Here is a 26,514-nt window from a genome sequence, read left to right as displayed (position 1 = left end):
ACCACAAACAGTGTACAGCAGGAAGTAATGGAGTGAAAAACACACAGAATAAAAGGTGGAGGGGGCAATTTAATTCTGAATAAAAAACCAAAATTTAAATCAGCAGACATGACCTCTGAATGAAACATTTTGCAGACACCTCCCCACCATAGCAGATGTTCCGCAAAACTCCAAAGATCTCATAGTAATTTCTTTAAAAGACTTTCTCAAGGAGACGAACGCTACTACCTTATCAACCTTGATACTATAGTTTAAGAATTATTAGATTTTGTATTTAATTAATAATTTACTTATAATTTGCCTTTCTCCCTGAAATTCACAGTAGATTACATATTATAAGTGAAATATAATCAACAGTATGGGTCATCCATGAACAGCCAAAAAGTGATTGGACTACAGAAATCTGAAAACAGTAATTTCAAACAGAGCTGAAACAAAGCATGGACTTCTAAAAATGATACATTAAGCACTTAGTCACAAGAATACTGACAGTACTATAGGTAGCAATACAGTACTATAGGCCACAATCCCTATCCCCTTATCAATGCAACTTTCTGACCATGTTATTGCATGTCAGTCCTATTTAATTTGTGCAAAAAGCCTTCTTGAAAAATTCTGTTGCGCATAGACTTCAGTTTATGTTCCAAAAACATGGCATACAATTTGCCTAGCACAGATAGCAAGCTAATGGGTCTATGGTTGGTGGAATCTAAGCAAGTACCCTTATTTTTATAAATGGGTACCACAACTGATGACTGCCAATCTGCAGAGATCTCTCCTGTTAAGTTTACTGCAATAAAAAGGATAGGCAAAAGTGCACATGGATCTCAGGATCCTGTCAGAATCCATCATAATAACTGGGTCAAAATGGTCCATATGCAGACAAGATGATGTATGAAGCACCTTTTCTGCCAGGCCTATCTTACCAGTGACATCCATGTCAGAGCCTATTAGTATTATTCTATCAGGAAAGAACCTTGTGAAGGTGTCGTTTCCTGACACAGTAAAGGTTCAGGTTTAGGCAGGGACGTAGGTATCAGTAAGAGACTCTCCTGATGATACCTGCCAGGTTTGGTGAAGTTTGGTTCAGGGGGTCCAAAGTTATGGACCCTCAAAGGTGTAGCCCCCATCTTCTATTAGCTCCCATTGGAAACAATGAAGGATGGGCCTTTGAGACTCCTATGGGAGTCCATAACTTTGGACCCCCTGATCCAAACCTCACCAAACCTGGGTAGTATCATCAGGAGATTCCCCCAAACAATCCCTGAAAGTTTGGTGCTGCTAGCCTAAACAATGCACCCCCCGCAGGCAAAAAACCAAAAAAACTAAAATGTTTTTAAAACCCACAAACGGGTGGGCGGAGCTTCGGACATGAATGGGGGGGTTGAACCCGAGAACCCCCCCCCCTTACCTACATCCTTGGGTTTAGGAGTCAGCAGGTGATGGGACGCCTTAAATAGCTGGGAGAACTATGAGCTAGCTGCCACAATGGTTGCTGAGAAATTACACTTCTTTGCTGCTATCACCACCACTTCACAGGTTTTCTAGTTGGCTTTGTAATATGCTTTGTTTTCACCAGCATCTTTTCAGTGACTCTTCAGGTCACCTAGCTCCACAATAAACCATGGGACTCACTTTCTCCCTAAAGGCAGGAGAGGTCAATGAGGAGCAATCTTGTCAATGGCTTTGAGGAACCTCACACTCCAAGTTCCCACTGCAGCATCAGTAGGGCAAGCATTTAAAATCCCAAAACCTCCCAGAGCATTTTGGAATTCAGAAGGATCCATGAGACTGTGTGGAAGACAATTTTAATTAGGCCCCATTTCTGCAGCACATCAGTGCCATAGTGGTCAGATTATAGTTCAGGACAAATCTCTACTTCTGCAATTAGACCTCCTTTCAGAGGCTTAGTATAAAAGATTAAATCCAAACTATGGCCTTTTTCATGTGTCAAGTCTATTACAATTTGAGAGATGCCCAGGCTAGTCAAAGAAGCTACAAAACTGGGGGCAGCCCTGGACTGACTATCACTATCAATTATACAAGCTTAGCATGATTTTTTAAAAGGTCTGCACTTAAAAATATTTAATATGAGAACAGGTATTTTCAGAATTTACCTTTAGGAAGGTACCTGTTTGTTTCAGAGGAATTGTCCATTTCAGAGTGAACATACCAATTTCCCATTTAATTTTAGAAAAACATGCAGTTCACTAATTATACAGAGTCCCCTTGGCTCCCAGTTCTGTTTCCCTATTCTCCTCGTAAGTTGCAGACCCCCTAGCAAACTCTTAATAACCAACCAGCTGCTTTCCTTTTTTGCTCCCCTACATTAATATATTTATCCCAATGCTCTTATTTTATAAAAAACAATAAAATACGCCATTAGTCCATTCTCCATCTATCTCCTTCCTTATACTCCAAATTTAAAGTTACAACACAAAAGAACAGATGGAAGAAAGTAGGAGGGGGAAGGTAATTGAGAGCTAAATATATCCTCAATCCTATAACAATATAGCTTCATATGCTTCCAGATATATTCAGTAAATTTTTAAGAAACTTTGGGGATATTATAAGCTTCTTTAATCAGCTGCCTCTATCTCATGTCCAACAGAATTCTTGAACTTCATGTTACAGTACTACCGTATATACTCGCATATAAGTCGAATTTTTCAGCACATTTTTTGTGCTGAAAAAGCCCCCCTTGACTTATACGCGAGTCAGGGGTATTTAAAAATATATTTTAGGGTTTTTACTTTGTCGGCCACCAGGGGGCGCATGCTTAGGCCAGCAGCACAAAAATTTCAGGGATTTTTCAAGAGACTCTCCTGATGATACCATCCAAGTTTGGTAAAGTTTGGTTCAGGAGGTCCAAAGTTATGGACCCCCAAAGAGGGTGCCCTATCCCCCATTGTTTCCAATGGGAGCTAATAGTAGATGGGGCTACATTTTGAGGGTCCATAACTTTGGACTCATTGAACCAAACTTAACCAAAACTGGGTGGTATCATCAGGATAATCTCTTGCTGATACCAGCCTGGTTTGGTGATATTTGGTTAAGGGGGTCCGAAGTTATGGACCTCCAAAGGGGGTGCCCCATCTCCCATAGTTTCCAATGGGAGCTAATAGTAGATGGGGCAACATTTTGAGGGTCCATAACTTTCGACCCCCTAAACCAAACTTCACCAAACCTGGGTAGTATCATCAGGAGGGTCTCCTAAAGATACTCTGAAATGTTGGTACTACTAACATAAACATTCCTCCCCTGACCAAAAATCCAGTTTTGAAGGATTTTAACTCTTGTGTTTTAGCTTGGTTGCTGATTGAGCTAAGGTTTTTGTACTTTTAAAGTTATTGTTGAGACCATGTTATTTTTGTTGACTCTCTTTTCCACTTACAGAGCTAGTTTACTGTTTTTCTTTGAAACAGATATTCAAAAACATTTAACCTACTGATGCCTCAATTAATGTAATTTTATTAGTATCTATTTTTATTTTTGGTATTTAGCAGTAGCTGCTGCATTTTCACCCTCGACTTATACACGAGTCAATAAGTTTTCCCAGTTTTTTGTGGTAAAATTAGGTCTGTCGACTTATATGCGGGTCGACTTATACACAAGTATATACGGTAATTGTTTGACTGTTAGCGGTAGTCTTGAAAGAAACCAGTTATGATGCTCAAGTCTTATACAGTTTGTTCGACAATAGTTCCTTCAATAGAATTTAGGTTCATGCCAAAAAAAAGTTACTAGACTATAACACATGTACCATTTATAGGAAGGCAAAGGTGCACTAAATTTCTAGCAATTTTTTGATCACCTAAAATTGTTTATGAAACTTTTCAGATGTCCCATGAATTCTCAATATTGCTATTTGTTGGAAAGATTTCATAAAAGAGGAGAGCACAATAAAATTTTAAAAATTCACACATTCCATTGTGGATGTAGAGTTTTTAAAGAATTATATACTACTTTCTCTACAAACTAAATATTTTTAGTAAATTGTGGATCTAGTAGTAACACAAATCCAGAATTGTTCAGCGGAGTTAGGTTCTCAGATGAGGAAGTAGCCCTCTTTCACTTCCATACTTATGTTGTCTAAAACAATATTTCTAAGCTTTTGACCCAAAAAAAAGCTTTCATCCATTAGCATACTGAAGTCTGGCATTAGTATTCTTCACACGATCCTGAATAAATGAAAAAACTGATAAAGCTTTTCTCTTCCATTAGAGGACTGTTTGAAATTAGCATTTCTTTCAAGAGAAAAGGGTAGCTTATGATATGTTTTCAGATCTGAAGGTAAAAAGTAAATGTCATAATAATAATGAATTATGAAAGACCAAATGCAAATATAGAATGCTTTAATAAGATCCAATTTAATAAAGTCTGTAAAAATAATGGACTTTTAATAACACAGGTCACAAAAGGCAAAACAGTGGAAATTCTGAGGACTAGCCACCAGTTCAGGCTTATTAATTCTTAATTATGTTCATGAAAGGTAACTTAAATCATGTGTTTTCTTATGCCTTGTGGTAATATTTTAGGTAACAACTGCTCTGAAATGTATGCATTGTCTGATGAGCAAAGTCCTGTTGTCTCATGCATTAGAAGGTAAACCTATTTAAAAAGACAAACTGCATTAAAATGTCACATGCTGAGAAGTACTTCATATCTAATCAAAACAGAATAAAAAACTCATTTTTAGATAAGTAGTTTAAAAAAAGACTGCATGCTTATACCTCAAAAACTTAAACTAGGTTTGGCAAGGAGAATAGTTTGAAAACAGGTAGAGCCAATGTTGAGTTTTATTGGCCTCATTTTGGTAGGATGCAACCTTAAAGTGAAAGCTATTAACTTTCCCCCCTAAATAATTAAATGTAGTTAACCAATATTTTAAAGTAGAGGAAGAATGTGCAGAAGGTGCCTGAATCTATTATTTGGCCATTGCTGCTCAGTATTAACTGGTTGGCTGATAAGGCTGCCTAAGGTTAACAGAGAATGCTGTTCAACACTCCCAAAGCAAGGAGCAGAGGGGAGAACAAGGAGTAGCTTTATACAAGGTCTGGGAAGAGCCTTGCAATGTCCGGTACAGACTGAGGATTGCACTGGCCTGCGCCCTTAGCAAAGGAGCTCAAACAGTAGCACTTGTCATGCTCCCAACTTGGATAGAGAGAGGAGGAATGGTGCAAACAGAATAAAACTAACCTAGGCTGAATGCAGACATCCATCTCAATGCACTGAAGAACAGTAATTCTACAATTCATTTACAAAATCCAGTTCAAATTCTATTGAATTTTTTTTCTTAAGAATCAGTCTGGCAAACAGCAGTTTGATATTCCATGGTCTGCATAACCTTGAAGTCAGCTCTAGAACTATTTAAGGTCAATAAAACTAGTCTTCAAAAATGAGTGGCAGTAAATATCTGACCTACTTTAACTAAACCGTAAAGCACTGAAGTATCTCTGATAACAAAAGAATTGCTGTAATGTCTTTTCAAAGCAAAAAAGAATACCTTGGTGAATATTAAATACATTAGACATGTAATTATTTAACATTATTAATTTAATATTGTGCAAAGTCAACAGTAGTCTCATTAAAATGTTAATTTAAGAATAACATTTTATATATTAATATTTAAATTTTCAATGTAGAACTGGAGGCTGTGAAATGTATTTAAACAGAATATCTATGTCTGATTATTATAGTACACTCTATTAGGAAAGGTTCTGAATTTCTCATCCCAACTGGCTCGTCTCAAAAATTCCCATTTGGATTTTATCTCATCATTGTGCAAATTGAACCTGGGAGTCTTTATTATACTGCCATTTTTTATTTTCATGTAACTATTTTATGCATCAATATGTATAAACGAGGTACCCTGCACTTCCAAACAACATTTTTTTTGCCATCAAGTCACATCTGATTTATGGCAACCCTGTAGGCAAGAGATGTTTGGACATGGTTTGACATTGCCTGACTCCATGTCATGACTCTGGTATTCCTTGGATGTTGTTCTTCCAAATACTAGCCAGAGCTGACCCTGCTTAGCTGCTGAGATCTGACAAGATTAGACTCACGTGGGGCTATCCAGGTCAGGGTAATGATATTCAAAAATCTGTAAACAATCAAGGCATCAACAACAATCAGTGGATGGGGCATGAATATTACTCTCATTCTGCAATCATTCCACAGGCTGCCCATAAGTTACTAGCCTCAATTTAAAGTATTGGCTATCACATACAAAGCCCTTCATGGCCTTGGACTCTCATATCGGCAAGATTGCCTTTTCCCTTATACTACATCACAACAACATCGGAATAGGATCTTCTGCAGATGCTAACCAACAAATGGGCAAAATCAATAACTGCCTGGACACATGCCATCTCCATTGGAATGATCTGCCTGAGGAGATCAGAAAGGATCCCATTCTCCTGGCTTTCCACTAACTATGCAAATCTGAAAGATTCAAGAGTGCTTTTCTATGCAGGCAATAGGCTAGAACTGTAAGAAATGATTCACAAAGTTACTTGGATAAATTATTAGGGACTGTGGTTTATAATACTGTGTGCAGTTTGCTGTAAATTGGAGCCAGCTAAGTTATTTTGCAACATTTAATGTATCATGATAACACTTTGCTTCAATTCTGTTTTTGGTTCTACAACCCAAATCTTATTTCATTGTTTACTGAATGTCCTATTCTGTTGATTGTAATGACTCACTCTATGTGATCTTCCTTCAGTCCAAGTTAGAAAGGCAGTCTATAAACAAACAAACAAACAACATATGGAAGCAAAAAGAAACAAATTAGCATATTTACACATCCCAAAATTTTATCCACTAAACCCTGGCTTTCTTTCAAGACATCTGCTCTCTCTCTCTCTCTCTCAACCCCTTCTTTACTTCTTGCCACCCCTACTCCTATAGTCAAAGACTCTTTCATTACCATCAAAAAATCACTTGCAAGTCATTTGTCAATAATAATTCACAGAACACGTTCAGTTAAGGTATTTATGTAAGTTCTACACTGTTCTTCCTGTTACAACAGTCTCAGGCTGGTTGTGGTGGGTTTTCCGGGCTGTGTGGCCATGGTCTGGTAGGTCTTGTTCCTAACGTTTCGCCTGCATGTGTGGCTGGCATCTTCAGAGGTGTATCAGAGAGAAAAGTATGTTTCACACTGTGTCTAGTGAGAAGGGAAAGTTTAGTGGGGTATACTGTCCGTGTCCCAGGGTGGGGAACCAATCAGTAAGTTTTCCAGGCCACACAGCCCAGAAAACCCACCACAACCAGTTGAATCCGGCTGTGAAAGCCTTCGACAGTCTCAGACTGTTTCACAACTATCAGATACCATATACATTTGGTTTCCAGTGAAACATTTAATAATCATTCATGGCACCTGTGATGGATATATAAATTGAATAAACAAAATAAATAAATAAATAAATAAAAGTGCAAGTTTTTCAGAGGTAGAATTCAGAGTGAAGCACAAAAGGCTTAAGAACAGGAGAAGCAACCTGATTTGTTGTGGCATCCTGCACTCTGATTGACTAAAATGACTTGATGATGCACAGAGGGAAAATAATATATCCCTGGGAAGAACAATTTGAAGGACTTTTGGATCTAGAATCTGTTGAGTAAAGAGTTAACTACCTCAGTTGTGCTCATAATTTCTGAGGTGAGTAGATCAGTCCATGTGTGTGACTGGTTCTACCGATATGAGTCTGTGAATCACGTAAAAGCAATAGCATACACAGACTGAAAGAACTGGTGGTGGGGTTTATTGAGGAGCCAAGCTGAAGGACCATATATATAAACCAGTGAAGAACATATCTTCTAATGAGGGAAGAATTCCTGGATACCAGTTAGTCTGGTATATTGGGGTTTTGCATTGTTTTCCTCAAAAGAGAGTGATTTATGTTTTATTTTAGGGTTTTCTAACTGGATAGGATGAGTGAGGGTACGCTAAGTACCAAGCATGAGTCTGCAACCTGCGGCTCTCCGGATGTTTGTGGACTACAAATCCCATCAGCTTCTGCCAGCATGGGCAATTAACTTGGATGGGGTGGGCTGGGCTGTGCCAATTGGCCATGCTGGCAGGGGCTGATGGGATTTGTAGTCCATGAACATCCAGAGAGCCGCAGGTTGCAGACCCCTGAGTTAGACCCTGAGTGGGATATCCATTAGCCAATACCATCTGAGAAGTCTATGAAACTGTACCATCTTATGAAACATCTTTAGAACATTTAAGCTAACTGAGAACTGAAACTGAATACATTTAAGTAGCCTGAGCCTGAAAACTAAATACTGAATCTCTGTGCCAAACCTCATGCGTACATATATTTCTCCTGCCTCATCTATTCCTTTCCTCCAAGTTATTTGTTTTCCTTTCCCACCTCCTGTGTTAAATAAATCGCTGATTCTGTTTAAGTTTAAAATCTGCCTCAATATTATTTTGTGTGCCTCATTAAGGAGTTTGCATAAAAAGGTTATAACACGGGCATCCTACACCTTCTGGGTCACACAGGACTGAGGGAAAGTGCTTGAGTTTCACCATTTGCTACCATTTCTTAAGAACCTCAGTCCCTGAAAGAAAAAGGTGTGAAAAATCTTACAAGACAGTTTAGTGAGTGGTTTCCTTGCCTGAAGTAGAGAGGGGCTCTGTTGCAGCACCCTAAACTAAAAACCCAGCAAAGGATGTGATAACCAAAAATTAAGATGTTAAGGCTTATTCAACCTTAATAATAGAAATAAGAAAAGAAAAAGGGAGAGGGGGAAAAAAGAAAAAGCAAAGGGGAAGGGAGGCAAAGGGAAAGGTATCCAAGATGGTGCTGAAGCAAGACATTGTACAATGAGCTCTGGCGATTCTCTGCTTTTATATTAGTACAATTGTTAAATTTGCCCATTTTAAAGTGTTAGCTCTGTACTAATCATTAATAGATAACACGTGCCCCACCTCAAAGGTTTATCTCACTGGCTAAGAGGAAAACTCAAGTGGAATTTGTGCTGGAACAATTGGAACCACCTGAGATGGGAGACATGAACTGCACCCACCTTGTGCAGCCGCTGGTGCTTGAGATATGGGAGATTGAGGTGTGGTGGAGCACAGAAGGTGTAGGCAAGTCCTTGAGCGAAGCTACTGGAGCCATCAGAGCCAATAACAAGATCAACAGAGTGCTCCTCTTGCCTGATGAAGTGACCTGGCCTGGCTGCCCCAGTGAAGTGTGGATAATGGAACTGGAGTTTCTGCCAAGGCTGTAAGCTGTGCCAGAATAGCCAGAGCGGCCGGACCATTGGTTCCATCAGGAAACAACATCCTCAGGTTAGCAAGGCTACCAAGCTTGGCTGTGAGCCAGGACCTAGGGCCGAGTGAAATTACGACCCATGGAATGAACCAACAAGATACTTCCAGCAACACATAAACTTCAGTAGATACCCCAGTGGATTTTTTTAAAACTTTACAGCAACAAGAATCTTGAATTGCCACCATTCTGCCTATGACCACTGACACAGAACTTGCAGCCTCCCCTGTGAGCTTGGATGGGGTGGGCTTGTACCATTGTCAGCAGAGACTTGGGAAACTTTGAAGGGTCTTTGAACTGGCTTGATTCTCTCAGAAAACTACAGAGAATCAACAGCTGTTTATTCTATCAAAACTAGCAAATCCACAAAACTGTATATTTCAAGTTTCCAGAAGTCCCCATATCAATGGGGGCCTTCCCAAATAGACTCTGGTGAGAAGTGGTGTAGAGCGCTCCCGCTCTAGGTCAGGTGTCACTTGATGTGCCTTCCTTCCTCCCCATTCCCAGGTGGTAGACAGCCCATCCTCGCTCCCGCTGCCCTCGAAGCTCAACTGGCTATTTTGTGGGACCCCAAAGCTGGGTTCTGCAGGTCAACTTGTGGGGGCGGCCTCAGTCTGGCAAAAAGCTGTCAGGATTTCAACAACATTGCTCCTGCAACTTCCAGTTCCTAGAGCCATTTCTTATACATCTGTGCCGAGGTTCAGTATTGATCCTGAGTTGAGGCCTGTGTCTTTGGGCCTTCAACCATGCATTGCAGCTTTTAGAATGCAGTTCCTGCTTGCTGTGGATTCTAAGCTGCCTCACTGATTCAGGTAAGCTGGGTGGACTGTTAGTGGCTGGAGGTGTTTCTGCAAGCACTCTGACCTCTTGCTCTTGGCTTGTCTGTAAGCCAGCTCCATCTCTATCCTGTGAAGCTTCTAGCTGCTCTTGAGACTCAACCAGCCAGTGCCCTGGTGAGGTGGGGTCACTCTGCCAGCACTCCTTGTTTTAATTATTAATTATTTACATTATTGTTTTATGACTGCTATTGAGCCATGTGTGTTAGCTGCACTGGGACCAGCTTAGGCCAGGAGGGCATGGAATCAAATCAAATCAAATCAATCAAATCAAAATACCAATAAAGTTGCAGCCCACAACCATAGTCCTGTAGGAATAACTATTTTGTAAGCGTTGTGCAACTGTGATAGATCCCACAGGGTCCCGGTCTCATTAAATAGAGTGTTCCACCAGACCAGGGCCAGAACTGAAAAGGTTCTGAAGACAACCAGATGCCCTTTGGACCAGGGACTACCAGTAAGATATTATTTATAGAGTATAACACTCTTTGGGGGGTGCATTGTGAGAGGAGATCTTGCAGGTATGAAGATCTCAGACCATTTAGGGCTTTGAAGGTAAACACCAGAACCTTGAACCTGATTCCACCTGGAACCAATGCAGTTAACGGAGCACTGGTTGGATATGGACTCCCTATGGCATACCTGTAAGGACTAAGGCTGAGTACAAACACTTGTGCTTGGTTAAATTTTGGAATCAATTAATAAAAACCTGGTAATTTTAAGTAGTCAAATCAAACTGGTACCCACTTGGCATAGACGCGAAAATGCCAGTTTGGCCACATTTGTGGCCTGGGCCTCTATGGAAAAGGAGGTATCCAGGATCATGACCAGGCTCCTGATGAATGGCTTAGGTGTCAACTGCTTGCCATAAAGAGCCAGAAGTTGGCATCCCAATCCTGCCTCTCTTTGGCCCAGCCACAGGACCTTCATCTTGAATGGATTTAATTTCAAACGTCTGGTAAATAAGACACTAGGAAAACTATAACATGAGATTTCAGTCACAAGTTTCATCTGGTGCAGGAACTGAGGACTGATATATGTTATCCACGGCCCAGCAGAGATGTCTATTGTTAGATGCCTCTACCTTGCATGTCAGCTTAGATGTATGGGACATTTTCATGACAGCTTCACACAGGCATGGGGCAGTTAATATCAGCATGGGAATTCTCTATACTTAAACAGCTGTCTATATAATAGGTATTAAATCTTAATTCACAATATGTTGGCAGACCAGAGGCAAAGGAGCTGTAGTTGCTACTACAGGTGTTGATTAATGAATAAACACATTTGGATAAGTGAGGTGAAGAACATATACTATTCCTCACATTAGGCTGGTACATAACTCCACATCATCCTTCATCACAAAAAAAGCAATGGTTCTGTTAGGGTCACCTGTGAGAAATTCTAAAATACTGGTAACTTGTTCAGTCATGAAGATCAGTAAGAGTATTTTTCTGATCTCTCTGCAAATACTCTGCTAGCCTCTGCAACAGCTAGTTGGTGGACTCTACCCTTTAGTAAATGAACTATACTGATCTTGCCATTTATTGAATCCTCTTGATAAGCAAAGGTCAAATACTCACATAGATTCTGTTAAATTTCTTTGTGAATTTGATAGCGGAATCCTTGAGGTATTACTGAAGCAGCTGCAGAACATAAAGAGAATTGTGCCCAATTGCCTTCACTCCCCCCACCCCCAGAGGTCAGGATCAGGCAACCATTCTTCCTCATCACAGCTTTTTCACAAATAGCACCACAGGGTCCTATTAGTTTACACCTTCTGCTTCACAAGTCAGAGCAACCAAAGGACTTGACACTGAAGGTGTGGTGTCTAGGCTGCTCTGCTATACATAAAGTCATGATGCATAAATCTATAGCTTTATATTCATACCTTACAAGGTCATGTCAGACCCAAAGATCTCTGTACTAAAATGAATTCATAAAATATGTTTTTGGTAAATTCAGGCCAAGGTGTCAATGAAATTCACCCTGAATATAGATACATCAGAATTTTACCGGGCAAAATGTAGTTTTCCTTTAACAACCTGATAACCAGAAGTCAATAGTTACTATGAAGACAATTATGTGAGTCTTCTTTTTGAATGGGCATGTTATATCAGCAGCTATTAGAATCTTTAATTCAGTAGAAATTTCACATATATGCATTTCTACTGTAGACAACTCCTTATTCCTTTGAGGAATTGGGGACACCCTAGGTGCATTCAAAATTTGCCCTTCGTTATAAGTTTGGTCTTAGTTCAATAGAAGCTTGTGCCTGGGAACACACCATTAAATTCGGGTCCAATCTATTCTTCTGGGCCCTGGAGGGAAGCTTGGTAAGCTGGACCCTCAGGGACTCTTATAAAGCTCCCTAGCTTCAGCTTTTTAAACAGAAACTGTCACTTGTAAACCTGAAGATGGAAGACCTTTTATCTTTTCTGTAGATCAATGTAAAGAACATGTGGCCAAATTGATCTATGCTAGAGATAAGAGTTACACTCATTCTGATGCACAGAGGACATGTTCTCTGCTTGCCCTTGGCCTTCTGTCTAAGGGTATCTTCCTTCCTATTAGAACTCTCTGGTTAGTTAAGTTATGTAGAACCTTTACGCACTCAAGATTCAATTGCCCCTTTTCAACGGTTTTGTTCAGTTGTGCACTAAGAGTCACTTTTTCAGACTGGTTATGTCTCCGCCTGCTTTAGTCAGTAGATTCCTTGGTACTTATCCTTTTGCAATAAATCTTTTTGTGTCCCCACTTGGGCTAAAATGGATTCTGCCATGTTTTAATAAATGATTCATGTTTTCTCAAGCAACATTACAGCAAAAGGTTCAGTTCCTCAACAAATATTTTAAGATATGTAACAGATTGGAACCTCAAAGTTATATGTTTAAATATGGATTTTCATGTTTAAGGAACATATCAAATATTACACACAATTGTATTATCTGAATATAGACTACATGAAAAGACAGTCACTGTTCATCCTTTCCCTTTTATCTTAATTTCACTGCTACTAGGAAACCATTCACAAGTGCAATCCTGAACGATGTTATGCAGTAATTATGACTAGATGACAAGGAGATGTGAACAATTACTGAGTCTGTTTTGAAACCTTATAGTAATAAAGTCATTAGATGCTGCCCTTGGCATGATCCTTCTAAAAGCTTCTGAAGTTACAAGAACACACAGCATTGTTTGTAAGGACAATTGGTGCTAGCAGAATGCAAACCTTGAGTTTAACCATGCTGCAAATTGATCTTGACATTCTGTTAAGAGCGCCACTAAAATCAAAAGCAAAAGAGAAAAGGAGAAAATGAGCGGGCGGGATGTAATCAAGAAACCAGAGAAATCCTTCCTCACATTCTTTCTGCTGCCTTTTCCACAGAACAAACCACAGACAAACTGTCAAATTTGCTAGGTCTTTGAAAATATATATATTTTAAAAAATAGACATCTGACCTGAGTAATGTTAAGTGTTTTGTATCATGTTGTTTTTGAAGAAAACTAAAAATGTGAAGCAAATCTTAAAATATTAATCTAAAACTGCTACATGAAGGACAATGGACCCAGTTTTGCAAGCCGCTTATGATTTCTTGTATTCCTTTATTTATATGTTGCCTCTTCAGCATTTCTCAAGAAATAAAATAAAATCAAAACCAATAAAACCTAAACCAAAGGAGTGAATTAAAAACCATCAAGCAAAAAGGAAAAAAATCCTTGTAACAGGCTAGAAGAATTTAAAAGTAATCCCAGGAATGTGTGACAGAAAAGATATTAACAAATGGTTTGTCAATTAACTAACTACCCTAGGACTAAGAAAAAAATAATTTCAACATGGATGAAACCTGTTAAGGAAGAGAGGCTTAGAATTGTAACAGAATAGTTTAGAGTCCAAAATCTAAATACAGTGGGGCATAGACACTTGGCTGATAGTTCTGAAGAATTATAAATGCATATATATCTGTGTGATATTTGATTTGCCGGTTGATTTGATTTCTCTGTAACTGTCATGATTTGGTTTATATGTTTTAGCTTAAAGTGTTATTTATTATGGTTTAAGTGAACTGCTGTGAGTTCAGAAATATACAGTTAAATATATTGTTTAAATAGAAGTTATTTTGGCAAGTGTTCATGAAGGCCTAGCCATGCTTTCAAACATCACAACAGTCACCACTCAGTCCTTATTTCATAGTTTTGCATGTTGTCAGTGGAATCAAATACCACTGTGTCAGACTGATCCATGACTCTGGAAAAATAGCCTAGGGACACCTGCCACACTTCTGAACTTGACAAACATGGAGATGCAACTATATGTGCCAACTTCCAACTGCATTTAAGACCCAATGAGAATGTAACAAAAAGTCTCAGGAATATATTAATTTTCTAGTAATATAATCCTATTAAAAACACTTTTCTACTCCACCACTCCACCACATAGGTCATTATGGATTTTGTTAGGTCACATTTATATTTTTAAACATGGTAACTTCTTCGGATCTGTATTCTTTTGTATTTACAAAATGCCTTGCAGTTAATCAACTGTCTCCTTGAAGTTACTGGAAGTGGACAGGGTCAAAGAGATCTCTATATGAGATCACTTTGAGACCCCTTGTGCTATCTCAATGACCCTCTAAAAATAGCCTTTGACACAATTCACCTGTTCCCCCACCCCCTAAGAAATTAACATATGAAGTAATTAATGAAATATTTAGTCCCACCTTTCTAGTTTACAAGATCCAAGGGCAACTTGATGTCAGCATAAAAACAAAAACATGCAAAGCACAAACAGCAAAAAAAGAATGTGAACAACAGCAGAAATTAGACAAAGGAACAGAAATAAAATAAATAAAGACTCAAAAAACATATGAAACCAAAGGGTTTGGAGCAGGGAGTCCCAGATTATCCAAAGATTATTCACATGCAGTAAAGTGAGCTGTAAATTATTTTACTGTATTCTACAGTATAACTACACAGAATTATACAATTTTAAGACTGACAATGAATAAATTGAAATTGTTCAAGATTTCCTGCTTCTTGGTCCCATCATCAACCAAAAGGGAGACTGCAATGAAGAAATCAGAACGAGATTGAGACTGGGAAGGGCAGCCATGAAGGAGCTAGAAAAGATTCTTAAGTATAAGCATATGTTGCTGACAACCAAGATCTTACATTCCTGCCATAGTATTCCCCATTACTATGTATGGGTGTGAAAGTTGGACAATGAAGAGAGCTGACAGGAAGAAATATTTTTTTTCGAAATGTGGTGTTGGAGGAAAGTTTTACAGATACTGCAGACAGCCAAAAAGACAAATAAGTGGAATTTAGATCAAATCAAGCCTGAACTTTCCCTGGAAGCCAAAATGACTAAGATATCATACTTTGGTCACATCAAGAGAACACAAAATTCACTGGAAAAGACAGTAATGCTAGTACAAGTTGAAAGCAGCAGGAAGACCCAGCATGAGATAAATTGGCTCTATAACAGAAACCACAGCCCTCAGTCCGTAAGACCTGAGAAAGGCTGTTATTGATTGGACAGTCTGGAGGACAAAAAAATTGATAGGGTCGCCATGAGGCAGAAGTGACTTGATAGCACTTAGACACACAACTTATTCTGGTCCCACTTCTGGTAGAATGGTGTTTCACTCTGGCTGAGCCTACGAGTGATTGCAGACTGCACATTGCTGATAGGGGCTATTTTGCTAGCTGCAGAGCAAGTTTTTCTTAGCTCTCACTTCCCCAGACACTGGGGACCTTAAAATTTGAACTGCAGAGGTCTGGATTCACACCCACCAGTTCCAAAAAAATCTAGAATCAGTAGTGTGAATGAGCTGTTGAGCTCTCAGAAACAAACTATCGTCCTCCTCCCTGTTTTTTTCACTCTTTCTGTCTTTTTCTTATCTTTTCCCTTTTGTATTATTGCTATCATTGTTATGTTCACTCATATTTATTTTTATTTTTAACTTTCTTTTTCTTTGTAGTAACTTTTTGTTGATAAAATAATAAAAAAACCCAAACAAACCAAGAAACAAAAATGCATTCTGGCCTCAGACTATTTAGAGCTTCAAAGGTAGTTCAAGTGGCACTTAAAACAATACTTTAAATTGGTCCAGGACAGCAGTTGATACAAAATTGGAGTCATATGGTCTATATGCCATCACCCAGTCAACTTTATTACTGCTGCATTTTGGACAAGCTGTAGTTTCCTAACCCTTTTCAGGAGTCTGTTGGTACAGAGATAGGATTCAGGGATGATTTTTAAGTTGTTACTGTTGTAATGTCTAGATTTAAGAACCACAGGAAAGCGATCACTACTTGTATGTTTATCTTCTCATGCAAACATTGCCTGGAGAGTCAGAGAGTTCATCAGGGAGTGTCACATCATAAGCCGCACTCATGCACTTCAGTAAAGCCATCATAAAATGCATCATTGCAAAGACCAAAACTAATGGAATGGTCTCTGATTTTATAACGTAGTCTAGCTTTTCAATAGCTAGTCAAAAGATGACTTTTCAGCAAAATATTGAGAGTGATTGGTGCTGTATCTTTTTTTCTTTTGAAATTTTTGTAGGCCTGCTTGTGACTGATCGAATATAAAATTCAATCTAGAAACCCAATTAATGGTTTTAAATTTTTTAAATAAAATTAATAATTTTGAAATAATTACTACTTAGCTCCATTTAATTGATTAGGCATAAGACTACAAGAGAGTGACTCGTTCGTGGCATAATTATGATCATCGTAAACAAAGGTGGATGATAACTTGAAAACATTGCTCTGTTTTTCAGTACTCTAGTATAGATAGAACAACCAAAAACTGAAATTGTAATGGTGAATGTTGGGAAGATATTCATTTAATATTACCTAGTGTTACACCATAAGGTTTACATGAAAAAACACTATGGTCTCCACCTAGTAAATCCTCTCACAGTCCCATACAATATAATAATTCCACAATGCAAGAGTAATTTGAACTGTAACACATAAATTAGGAATCAACTGCATTATGTTTACACATAACCATTTGAAAACCCCAATTTGCTAATGTGATGCTTTGTCTGTCACAAACTGACACCACAACCAAAAAGTATAAGCTTAAGCATCCTATTCTATTTCACAATCAGGTTCTAGATTCATTGAGAATAGCTATAAAGCCTCAAATAAGCCTTTTATTTAGTGTTTCTAAAAGTGTCATAAGGAGTTAATAGGACACAGCTGTACAGACTCTTTCTATTAAGCAGCTTCTGTCGCTTTGGTCACCACAGGTGTCTCTATAACCTACAAACTCTTATTACTAGTGTATCAAAGTTGTGCTACTTAATAGACTTCTTTAGTAAAACACAACAAAGCAATGACATGCCTGCTGATTGTTAGTCATAAAATACTCCCTCAAACAGTTTTTCAAAAGAGACTACACTGCAATTTTTTGTCAGTGTGAAATAAAAGAAACTAGAGAATCAAATGGTGACTAGAACAATATAGCAGCAGGTAATCAACTGAACTCAGCCACTGCAGATGGTTTTAGAAATAGTGTTTCCTTCAACATCAAGTTGTGGGATAAAAGGAAAGGAGGAACTCCTTGCTCTGGTGAAAAGCAGCACTATTAGATTTAACCCAATCTCTTGCCCACATATTTTACCTCCCCAAAAAGCACAGATGCTTCATTCATTTCCGTTTCCCCCACCCTCCTCAATCACAATTTTTAAAAACAAGAGCATAATATAGGCTAATCAAAATGTAAATTATGTTAAATGTATCAAAATCATTTGTGAATTGTGAAGGAATAATTCCAAAAATTTAGTTTTAAATAAAATAAATAAAATAAATAAAATAAAATTAGTTGCAATTAACACAACTACATTCAGGTGATTCTTTAACTTAACAGATTAATTGAACTAAAGTCAGTTATAAAATTACATTGCAGTAAATTAAAAACTGCTTTAGGAACAGCAATTTCATTTGATTTTATCATCCCTTTATGTGACACTTTTCCCCCTGTAGGGATGCCAAGTGACTTACAGCATTTTGTCTTTTTCCTTTTCATCCTCACAACAGCCACTTGAAGTAGGTTAGGCTGATACTATGTGACTTGACTAGGGTCAAGCTTCCATAGTAGAGGGGGGATACAAACCTGAATCACAGGTGTCAAATTTGTGGCCCTCCAGATGTTTATGAACTACAATTCCCATCAGCCCTTGCCAGTATAGCCAATGCTCATGTTGGGAGGGACTGATGGGAATTGTAGCTCAGAGCCCTTCGGGGATGGGGCGGTATAAAAGCCTAATAAACAAACAAACAAACAAACAAACAAACAAACATACATCTGGAGGGCCACGAGTTTGACACCCCTCATTAACCCTAACCCTAAAATCACATTAAAACCCAAATCTGATAATGGTTTTAAAGAATATTACAAAGAATGACACAACAAGAATATTTCACCTGATATGGATGAAAGGAGGATAGTTGCATCACAGCTGGGGACAGCAAAGCCACAGCACAGCCGTGCCACCTCCCAAGAGGTTTGATGTGCCATGGATAGAAGGCTGAAAGTGACACTGCTCCTTTCATATTGAAAGTGGTCTATGCAGCTCAATGAACTGTGCTACTGATTTTGCTGGCATAAGTCTGTGGTGGCAAATGTGGGTCAAAACGACTTAGGAAGCTGACTAAAGATGGCCATGTCCCACTTCAACACTGGCATGGACTCCTGCTCTGGAGGAGTGTTGGCGCTGCAGCTGTGGTGGTGCCTGGGCATTGTGCTGTTGTGCTGCTCCCCATCACCACTGTAAGTGCCTCTGTGCCAGTGTAAATGCCCCTTACATTAGCGCAAGTGGAATTTTTCCAACACTGGGGTCACGCCATCTCCTGAGTGGTTCCACCCCTTCCCCGGTTTGCCCTCTTGGGCAGATTCCGCATGGGCCAAAAACAGAGGAGTGAAAATGGTATAAATCCTTTTACACAGTTTTAAACCATTTTACATCATTTTCACACTGTTGTTTTTGGCCCATGAGGAATCCACCTTGGTGTTAAATAACTGCTGTCAAAGAATTAATTGCAATATAAGGTCTTATGGTCATATCAACATGAGACTATTACAATTAATAAGTAATGCAAACGTCAGATGATTTTCATATCAAATATACTTGCCCAAAATAGCTCAGCACTAAAACTCCTGAAGTTAAAAGAAGAGTTAGTTTTTGCACCCTACTTCTTTCAATCTTTAAGGAGTCTCAAAAGGGCTTACAGTTGCCTTCCCTTCCTTCCTCTCCCCACAACAGGTACCTTGTGAGGTAGGTGGGGCTGAGAGAGTTCTGAAAAACTGTGACTAGCCCAAGGTCATTCAGCAGTCTTCATGTGTAGAAGAGGGGAAACAAACCAAGTTCCCCAGATTACAGTTCGTCATTCATGTGGAAGTGTGGAACCAAATGTGGTCCCCAAGATTAAAGTCCACTGATTTTAACCACTACACACCACACCATACTGGCTCTCAAGTTAGTTTTATGAGGTATGTAATAAGCTCCTAGGACCCATGTGACACATTTTATGCGGTATGTAATAAGCCCCTAGAAGCCATGGTAAGCTGCAGTAGTGCACTCCAACCTCAGCTCATGATCTGAGTTCAATCATGATGGAAGTCAGTTTGAGGTAGCAAGGCCAAGGTTGACTCAGCCTTCCATCTTTCCAAGGCTGGTAAAGTAGAGACAACTGGAGATAGCAATGGCAAACCACCCTGTAAATATAGTCTGCCTAGTGAATTTTGCAATGAGATGTCACCTCATGAGTCAGTATGCAGCACAGAAGGCCTACCTATACTACCTAAACCATTAATAAGCCCCTAATACTGAGAATATTGTAGTTATATTACATTTGAGAGACAGTGTGGTATAGTGATTAGAATGTCAAGACTAGGATCTTGGATCCCTACTCTGTCGTCGAATCACAGAGTTGGAAGGAGCCACACAGTCCATCTATATCCCTAATAACGTGTTTAGTGACCATCAGAGGGGATTAACTATGCCATAGAATCATACAGTTGAAAAGGGCAAAACAGACCATAGGATACTTACTGTGAAAGGTCCCTCTCCACTGAGGACAGGAGGATATCTTGCCTGGGTGATTCCCATTCTTATCCACAGGGAAACAGGAAATAAAAATCTTCCTGTCTCCTTTGTGGGAGTCATCCATTTTCAGTTAGTTAACTCCAACAGCAGTATAATCTTCTAACTAGAATGATCAGGAACAAGAAAACAACTACAACTCCATGTTTTCAAAATACAAAGAGTAAAAAACCAGAAACAGGTTAAGAGGTAAAGCATTCAGGGTGATGACTGGGGAGGGCCACATATCCTCCTGGCATCCACAGAGAAGGACCTAAGTGTTGAGTTTATAGTGCCTAACAAATGTGCATAATGTTGACCATTTAGCGACCCCAGATATTTCTTCTACCAAGGCATGTTTGGCAAGGGCCACATTGGTCGCTGATGATCTGATAGAATGGGCTATTATGCCCTGTGTTGAAGTTTCTGTGCCTTGTTTGCTTCTATAATACATGCCTTAAGCGCTGAACTGATAACTGCATTGCACAGGAAGTGTCCTTGATTTGGTTGACTGACTAAAATGAAGAGGAAATCCAATTTCCTGATGTCCTGTGTTCTTGTAAGAAAAGCTTTGACTACCCTTTTCACATCAAGATTGCACCATAATTCCTCACTGGGATGAGAGGGATTAGGGCAGAAGGATGGTAAGAAGATTTCTTGACTGACGTGAAACCTGTAGTTCACCTTGCATTTAAAAGTAGAGTCAGTTCTCATCGCTATTTTGTCCCTGTGAAAGGTACAAAAACCCTGCTTGGTTGATAAGGCACCCAGTTCCAAGACTCTGTGCACTGAAGTGACATCCACTCAAAACAGGGTTTTCATGCAGAACCATTTTAATGGGATCTGCTGTACCAGCTCAACAGCTGGGTTAGTGAGCATGAATAGAACTGTGCGCAAACTCCAAGTGGGAAAACAATGGTTTTGCAGAGTGTCAAGAGAGAATCCATTTCGGGTTGCTAGAAGGTCTAACAAAAAAAAATCCTTTTTCTCTGTCTTGAATTTACAAGAGTTCAGAAATCAGGTGTCAATGATTGGAGATGAGTATACTTTACTCCAAGACCATCATCTTGTTAGCGAACATGAGATCATCCTCATTATTTCACTGTAACTGATAGAGGGTATTTGGATAAGTTTCTGTTTAGGAAGGAGGGGGCAAATTGTGCTCCTTGTCGAGGATGTTCTGACAAAGTTGTAACCTCATTGGTCAACTGGTAATCACTTGGTATGGCCAGCTTAGACCATGAATTAATTACATTAGTGTTAGCAATTATCTTTCCTTTTCTTTTGTTTAAGCTTTGCTTCTATTACACCTAAAGACTGTATTGGAACTTTGCACATGTACTAAAGATATCTGTCCTGAATTAGGCGGCCAGGCAGAGGTATCGAGTTGCAGCAGGGAGCTGAGTCTAGTCAGAGAGTCCATCAAGCAATTTCAGCGCCAGAGGTCTGGTCCGAGAGTCAGAATACACAGAGTCAACAGGTCAGAGGAAGCATTGCAGCAGTCACGTGCTTCGTTGCATCCAGACCAGTACTCTCTGTGAACCTACTTAATATAGGGGCTTCTAGAATCTAGCACATTAGTCTTCACCTTATGAAGACTCTGCTTCCCTCTGCTGCAGAAGGTGCCTTCTTTGAGCTAGCAAGCATTTGCCTCTCCATTTAACTTGCAAAAGCTGCCTGCCTGAGCAAGTGGGCTCAGGTGAGCAAGGCGCAGGAGTCTCTTCAGCTGGAGCAGGGCTGAGTGCACGGCCTGCTTCTGTAGGCACTTCTGGTTCAGAGTCCTGACCATCCTGTTGTTCACCCTATAGAGTCTGCAGGCACGCTGGCTACTCCAAGTCCAGTCCTTGTTGGTTCCCAACCTCATCTGGGCTTACAGGGCTCTGCTCATTCCCTGAGGACACATTATTCGCAAGGAGATAAGCCATAACAGTAACTTTTTGCTTGCAAGTATTTCTTTCTGGCATGTTCACTTTAGCTTTGTTGTTTTATTGTGTATCAGAACTGCACCTTTGATTTTGTGTTCACTGTTATGTTTTCAAAATTCAGTTTTACAGCCTTTCCTTAATAAAATGTTAAAAATACAATTTTTGTCTAGAGTCTTGATTCAGAGCCACAGCTAGCTGTTGCTACCACCCTGAAGGTCAGGCTAGGTCTTTGACACAGAGGGTATGTTCGCATGATCCTTTTTAGAAATCTGAAAACATATGGGTGCCAAGACAGTGGTAAGCCCTTGAAATTAGGTAGTATCATGGACAGTGCAGCTATCTGTCTTCTCAGAGTGGGGTCCCAAAAACCAAAGTATGGCCATCTTGTCAGAAGGCAAGCACAGAGGACAATCTGGATTTCAGTTCTGTAATCCCTTTCCTCTGGCACCACCATACAAATGCCAGGTAGCGGTACAGATGTGTATTGTGGAAGGATGCTGGGATGCCATGAGGTTGTCAATGACTTTTGAGGGATCCCTAGCTTTAGGAATCTGGGCCTCTGAAGTTCCAAACAGTCAAGTGAAACCATTCCATTGAGGATGAAACATTGCACCCTTTCTTAGCATGTTCTACTTTAGCGGAAGTTTCACTGCCATTTCCCTTAGGCTGGAGAACCAGGAACTGCATGGTCAGTATGCAGTTATGACAATCATCTTGGCTCTCTGTTCTTTTATCTTGTGAAGATAAAGATCAGAAGGAGGAAAAGGCATAGAGAAGCTCCTTGTGCCAGTTTGCATGACTGCATCTGTAGCTTCCGCTTTGGGATGGAAATACTGAGACATGAATCTGTTCACTTGACAGTTTTCTACTGTCTATAGACAATGTTCTATAGGTCTATTGGGAACCCCAGGCATAAGTAATCAACCTGAACAGCGATGTCTTCAGAGACCATTCTGCCTCCTGGATCAACTGACAGTTTAGCCAATCTGCTTGAATATTCAGAGAACCTTTGACATGCTCTGCTTGCATCAAAATTAGGCTGGCTTTGGCCCATTTCAGCATCTTAGAGACCTCTTAGTGTAGCTTCAAAGATCTGGATCCCACTTGATTGTTTATCTACATCTTCACTGATACATTATCTGTGAGAATCAGTACATGTTGTCCTTTGATGACTGAGGCAATGTGTTTGATGTCCAGGAATATGGCATGAGTTTCTAAAATGTTGATCAGCAGTTTGGCTTCCGAGCTGGACCATAAGCCTTGGACAGGTTGATCCTCTAGGACCGTGGTGGTGAACCTTTGGCACTCCAGATGTTATGGACTACAATTCCCATCAGCCCCTTCCAGCATGGCCAATTGGGGGCTGATGGGAATTGTAGTCCATAACATCTGGAGTGCCAAAGGTTCGCCACCACTGCTCTAGGATGACAAAGGCAATCTGTGAACTCTTGTTCCTGTTTGAACTTGAAGTAAAACTTTCCCTGATTTTTCATGTTGGTCTTCCATCTTAAGCTGAATTTAATTCAGTTGGAAGCCTCAATGACCATTGTACTTTGTTAATTATGTCCAGCTGAAATGGTTTCAGGAAAGACATATGTAATAATCAACTAGCAAACTCAGATAATGCATGGATTTTATTTATAATGGCAGGGAAGTTCTTGTTGGAAGTAGGTTTAACCCATTCCTTCCTGATTTGTGTCACAAAGAATTCTGGGATGAGAAAATCCCAGTGAGATGTTTCAGTAGAGGGAAATAATTATTTTGTCCCTTTAGGTCTCCCCTTAATTGGATTAGATGTGCCTGCCTTCTCATGTGACAAGGATCCTTGCAGGTCAAAGTCGAAGTCCAAAGTTATGGACTCCCAAAGGGGGTGCCCCCATTCCCAATTGTTTCCAATGGGAGCTAATAGGAGATGGGGGCTACACCTTTGAGGGTCCATAAATTTGGACTCCCTGAAACAAACTTCACCAAACCTGGGTGGTATCATCAGGAGGGTCTCCTAAAGACACCCTGAAAGTTTGGTGCTGCTAGCTTAACAATTGCACCCCTGACAGCAGGCACCCTCCAAATATCCCCAGATTCTCCTTTTAAATCCACCCCCTTTGGCATGGATTTAAAGGGAGAATCTGAGGTCCCCAGTTTAAACATTGAAAGTGATGCTGTTTCAGGGTGGGGGATAATCCACCCTCAAACAGCATCACTTTCAATGCTGTTTTAACTGGGGACCCCAGATTCTCCCTTTAAAGTGGATTTTGTCCCAGGGTCCATTTTTTCCTAGATATGCCCCTGGATCAGATTTATACACTTTTCCAGTGTGTTCAGATCTCACTGAAATCTATATCTCTCAGTGTGTTTGATATTCCTCCTGATTTGGTATCTGCACATTTAATGAACAGTCCCTCCACCCCACCCCCCCATATAAATCATTCATAAAAATATTGAAAAGTACCGGGCTCAGAACTGAGTCATGAGACATCCCACTGCACATATCCCTTCCATCAGATGAAATGGCACTGACAACATTCTTTGGATGCAGTTCTTCAGTCAGCTCCCTATCCACCTAACCATCCAAGAGTCTAATCCACGGTCCTCCAGTTTACCCATCAGAACATCATGGGAAACCTTCCAAAAATTTGCTGAAATCCAGGTAAACAACATTGATGGTGTTTCCTGGATCCAGTAAGCTTGTCACTTGATCAAAGAATGAAATGAGGTAGGTCTGGCAGGAGCTGTTAAGGACAAATACATGCTGATTCCCCCAGATTACCAAACTGCCCTTCAGTTGCTCACAGATTGATTCCTTTAAAATCTGCTCCGGAATCTTCCCTGTGATAGAGGTCAGACTGACTGGCCTGTAATTTCCTAAGTCATCTCCCTTTTTTGAAGATAGGGATAACATTCACCTTTCTCCAGTCTTGTAGCACATCTCTCATCCTCTTTGTATTTGCTCTTCAGATGCCAGAAGAAACTTTAGTTGTAGCGAGCCTCCCTGGCCAGCCACAGCTCACTCTGATGGCTCTACCAACTCTTGTCTGTTGGTTAGTATTGTCAAATATGGCTGAGCAATTTGTAGCTTGAAAAAGTTGTTGGCCAGGTAAGTCAGGAAGTTGCATGACTGTAGACCATGGGTCTGCAACCATGCAAGACTCTCAGGATGTTCATGGATTCATACAATTTGAGCTCTCGCCATTGCTACTTTATTAATTATGTCGGCCAATTGGCCTTGCTGGAAGACGCCAATATGTCACATGGCGAACTGATAAGCGTCCATGAACATCTGGAGAGCAGCAGGTTGCAGACCCCTGCTGTAGACACTTCACAGTTTGTCTTCCAGTACACATTAGAGTAACTGAAGTTACCCATAATTACAGGGTCAGGTATCCTGGATACTCTGGCAAGCTTCTCAAAGACAGCAGCATTCATCTCACCCTGGGCAGGGAACCTGTAACAGACTCCAGCCACAATACTATTTGTCCTTTCTTCCCTTATCCCCACCCAGAGACTTTCCACTGGTCTGGCACCTACTTCCTCTAGTACTTCCTGACAAGCGATTCTTCTCCTCACATACAGCACCACTTCATTTCCTTTTCAACCCTTTTGTTTTTTTCTTGAACAACTTATATCCATCCCCTGCTACACTGCAGTCATGAGAATCACCCCGAGTTTCTGTAATGCCTATTAAATTATATTTCTCTGCCTGCATTAGAAGCCTAAGCTCTGCCTTTTTTATTGCACAAGCTTTGGGCATTAGTACATAGGCACCTGAAGCCTCTAGCTCTACTTGACCTGGTCCTCCCAGGTGGGCCTCTGCTGTTTGCTCTCCCATCTGCAGATAACTGTAAATGGGCCTTAATCAGTCATCAAAAACCACGAAGAGAATTCCTTCACTCTATAATTTTCTTTGTAAACTGATGTAAACCTGAATCTTACAAGCATGACCTAACATCTATGGAATCCAAAAGCGTAACACATTTTCTTATGGGGCCCCAGCCTGATCAAATCCAAAAAGAAGATCAGAACAGCAAATTCACAATAAAAATAACAATCTATCTGATCAACATCAACATAACTGGTGCAAAAAAGGATCCCTAGGCTGAGCCACAAGTCAAGAGCCTTTTAATTCTTGCCCTTTAGCTCGTGCTGAAGGCTTGTGCCTCTGATGAGGAGGAGCCTTACAGTTCAAAGCTCAATAGCAGAGAGTGGGGCAGGCAATTAGCTCCAGCAAACAGACCCTCCCCAATCAGCATATTTACCCCCTCAGTCAGCTGCAATCAGCTACAATACAGATACAAAAAGATAACAGAAACAAAACAAAACAGACAACATTCTCCAGCAGGCTACAAACACTCACATACCTTCA

At 40.0% G+C, this 26,514-nt stretch overlaps 1 protein-coding gene across 1 annotated transcript in view; it reads right to left on the bottom strand.

Moving 5' to 3' along the window:
• FAF1 (Fas associated factor 1) overlaps positions 1–26,514 on the bottom strand; it is a 278,015-nt gene that overhangs the window by 67,205 nt on the left and 184,296 nt on the right. The window lies entirely within an intron of this gene.

Source organism: Sphaerodactylus townsendi, linkage group LG05, assembly GCF_021028975.2.
Source record: "Sphaerodactylus townsendi isolate TG3544 linkage group LG05, MPM_Stown_v2.3, whole genome shotgun sequence".
In the NCBI taxonomy this organism is placed as follows: domain Eukaryota; kingdom Metazoa; phylum Chordata; class Lepidosauria; order Squamata; family Sphaerodactylidae; genus Sphaerodactylus; species Sphaerodactylus townsendi.
Note: the sequence above shows the minus strand (reverse complement) of the source record. Positions and strands in the feature narration are given on the sequence as shown.